The sequence below is a fragment of the Pygoscelis adeliae genome, unplaced genomic scaffold, assembly GCF_000699105.1.
Source record: "Pygoscelis adeliae isolate BGI_AS28 unplaced genomic scaffold, ASM69910v1 Scaffold66, whole genome shotgun sequence".
Taxonomy (NCBI): Eukaryota; Metazoa; Chordata; class Aves; order Sphenisciformes; family Spheniscidae; genus Pygoscelis; species Pygoscelis adeliae.
This window is the reverse complement of record NW_008825167.1, coordinates 2,893,466-2,897,275: the sequence shown is the minus strand read 5'-3', so window position 1 is coordinate 2,897,275 and position 3,810 is coordinate 2,893,466. Positions and strand designations below refer to the sequence as shown.

At 43.5% G+C, this 3,810-nt stretch overlaps 1 long non-coding RNA gene across 2 annotated transcripts; it reads right to left on the bottom strand.

Annotated features, from left to right (window-relative positions):
• Positions 1-1,618: 1,618 nt before the first annotated feature.
• LOC103920902 lies at positions 1,619-3,550 on the bottom strand. 2 transcript variants are annotated; one of them, XR_663828.1, is made up of 3 exons: positions 3,450-3,550; positions 2,522-2,604; positions 1,619-1,775 (listed from the first exon to the last, which is right to left on the bottom strand). It is a non-coding gene; the product is annotated as an uncharacterized LOC103920902 (long non-coding RNA). The 2 variants fall into 2 exon arrangements; XR_663827.1 differs by having other exon boundaries at positions 2,544-2,604.
• Positions 3,551-3,810: the final 260 nt, after the last annotated feature.

Here is a 3,810-nt window from a genome sequence, read left to right as displayed (position 1 = left end):
CATAGCGGGTACCGCCGCCGGAACATTCAAATGCAATGAAGAACGCCACTGGCGCGCGATACTGAAAGAGGGGGCGGTGGCAGGGATCACTGAAAACGGGAAAGGCCCAGAATATGAGGAAAGGTGCCAGGGACCGCATTTACCAAAGAGGGAGGAGGAGGTGGTGGCGAGGAACGTATTACTGTTTTACTGAAATAGGAAGTTCTCCAAGAGCGTTCCTTTGCCGACAATTCCCAGAAAGAGATCTGGAGAAATGGGCTAAATTTACAGCAAAGGGCACTCGGGTCCAACACGAGGACAAAGGAGTTCGACGTTGGTAGTAGAACGCTGGAGGAAGCTAAGTCGCCGCTGTGGGATGACGCTAGCCGTTGAAGCCGTGGGCCCCTCGGGGTCAGAGCCGCGCAGCCATCCTCTCCTCCCCACACCGTTAGACGGCTGCCCCGCTACTTGTCCATTCCCTGTACATAGCTTTGATGATCCCTCGATGATTACCTAAAGCCATATTCTGCCGACCGCCACGATCCCATTTTTCTGTCCTTTGTCCTTGACTGACCTTGATGCACGAAGAGAAGGTGAAGGCGTAAGCGTTGAGAAGGCAGCGCTGACGTTGGAGCCTGACGTGGGCTGTGCAGTCTCACCACTGAGGTTGCGGGCACCTTTCGGGCGGTGAGCAATTCCAAAAATGCAGACAGGGGAAGGCCAGCCTCTCCTCCATGACACACGCGCGAGCCCTGGGTAAGGCACCGCACATACTCCCCCTCTACCGCCCTGAACAAAGAACACGGCGCTGGCACTATCCCCTCAGCTGCCAGCTACCGCGCTTTCAAGGAACAGATCCTCAGGGAACAGCAGGGTATGGCTGCACCTACAACGAGTCCGAGAGCGCTGCAAGATAGAAAAGCAGCCGTGCCCGAGAGAACCTATGAAACAGCCACTGAGGAAGGGACAGACTAATGAGCTACAGGCCAGTTAAACAGTCTGAGATTCAAGATCGAGTTTTCATCCTCACTTTCTGAAAACACAGAATACATTTCAACTTTGCGTGCAGTAGCAAAAGCAAAGCAAGCTTCCTGGCAAATAATAAACACCCATGCAGAATTTAAAGGTTGGCCACCTTTGATTTTGGTCGTCTGACAAAGCTTCATTTCTGCTCAACCCAGACCACAAAGGACTGAAAAACAACAGCACTCAAGGAACTAGATCAACCTTGCAACAGACACGTAACTTTAATTACGGCATCTCTAAGTCACTAGGTCAAGCTTTAGAAGTCTGCGTGGTCAAGACTGAGTTGAAAGCTGCTGCTTTGATGTGTGAAGTAGCAAATGCACATTTTGGCGTTTGTACAGATTAGTTCTATTAGCTTCCCCATAAATCCCATTCTTATATTCGCTTATCGCGTATTTTACAAATTTAGCAATGAAAATGATGGCACTTAAATGAGTACACCTAACTTCCGGAACGTTTGCTGAACTTCCTCTGAACTGATGTCTGATTTTGTAATGTACCTTCCAGAATAACAAAGAGAGGTTTGAAAATAACATTGATAAACTACGAAAGAGAAAAGCCACATAAAACAATTTCAAGACCAGCAGAATGAAATGTAAACGGCAAGAAAAGTCTTAGTAAGCTTCTTCCAGGCTTTATAATTTATTTCATAATTCTGCACATGAAATGTATGAACATGTAAGTATTTAGTTACTTTGTACCTCTGCTGCACTCATTTATTTGTAGGACAACTGGTGATCATGTTACTTCTTACTGAGCATACCGTCAACCTAAGAAAGAGGGAAAAAAAAAATCTTAGCAACAAGAAAAATAGATACGAGTATGGTTAGACGCATCTCACAACAGGCTGTATTTTCAGCTGGAGAGGAATATTTATGGCAAAAATAACCACAGCACTACAAGTTTTTCTATACCTAGTAGAAGCAATTCCTTCATGTGGCGTATTAATTGCTCTGAGGCCATAATCCCCAACAGACTTTTTAGCTGGCAGAAACACAATTGTGGTTTTTACATTGAAAAGGACAATGACCACATACAATTTGCACTATAATGCAAGTCTATGGGATTGACTTTATATCATCCTTATGTGGAATATACAAGTGAAGCTGAGAAAAATGCTTCCCGCTGTGGACCTGTCAGAATAAGAAAAGAGGCAAAGATAAGCTATTTTTAGTGACCTTGATCTCCTTGTCACTAAAGCACTTGGAAGGTATGCTCTTTGCGACCTAAATTTGTTATAGACACTGTAAGAGATGTGTTATTTCCCAAAAGTTTGCATGTCCAGGACATAAAGCTGGCAGTGAATATGCACACAAATGAATATATGAAAATATAGATCAGTCACTTTATCATGGGGAATGAGTTAGAAGAATAGCAAAAGCCAAGATGTAAAGTACTAAGGAAAACAATAAGGGAAGAAGGTAGGTCAGTCCAGTATCTTGATTGCTAACAGAAGTCAAAGATCTGCAGAATTTGCGTTCAGCTAAATCAAAAGCATCTGTACATACACATTTACTATGAACATCCTGTACACTTACGTTGCCTCTCTTGTTTTCTTCTTTCATATTCCATTACATCTTCGTTATGCTGCTTGAAAAGCTGTAAAAGAGCAGTATATGATAAACGGCTATACAGTGCACAGCTGGAACCAGAGAACAAAGATTTCTACAGAATATAAAATTCCTATTATCGGAATGTAAACCAATACGTAATTATTAAAAATTGGGACAACACAGTAAATGTTCTGTAAAGTATCAATTGTCCAGTGAGGCATATTTTCCACACCTTTCTCAAGCATTTTCTGCTGGCTGATTGAGGGGGGGGAAGGTTCCTACTGTCAATCAATCCACCACCCCAAAAATGGGGAAAACCCCAAAGGGAATTCACCCCATCCTGAAAAGCGCTGTCATCATGGGAGTGCTGCTTATCCTGCACATTTCTTTGTGACAGCTACGACACCCTGCTCGCTTTATCAACGACATCAAGCCTGTGAGTTCTCTGAAACAGGGAACATCTTACATCTGCATTTTGCTCAGGAAAAGGGGGTCTTAATCAATTGACTACGGCTGAAAAATCAGAACAGAACGCATTAGTAGTCTGACACGCACAACGTTATTTATGCACATCCCTAGGTCTTTTTCTTTTTTAAGATCCATTGGGGAAAATAATGTTAAAGCCTTAAACCAACCAGCTTGAAGAATTAATTCTTCTGTTGAGGCTGTTCTAAGCCTGCACCAGAGAGCAGCTTAATAAGTTGTTCATTTTCATAAAGAAAAGCGCAACACAGATTTGGGAAAACATAACTAATCAACATACGCTTCAGCCTTGACACCTGCTATGACCATCCACTACGCCGATGAACTTAAGTCGGTTGTAGTCACTGCCTTCAGATCACTACGGTCTGAGAACAGTTAAGTTCAACAAAACCAAAGGAAAACACTTACGAGAGCCCACAAGGCAGCACTGCTGGTGAAAGCCAAGCCAACTCCAAACCAGTTTGGTTGGTCATAATTACGTCTTTTTGCAACAAATGCAGAACGAGTGAAAGCTAAAAAGGCAGAAGATTACAAATGTGTTAACGTTTTTCAGGTTTAGACTACCAAGTCAATTACTGACACTCATACAATCAGGGGGAAAAATCCAAATAAACCACAACAACAAAAACCCCAAACAAATCTAATGATGATGCATAAATGGTCCCCATAACATTGTTATAGCTCACCCGCGTGCAGATACACTGCGGCGTGCCCTCCCTGATCCGAGGGAGAGCAGAGAGGGGACGGGGCACGGCCAACAGTTCAAAGC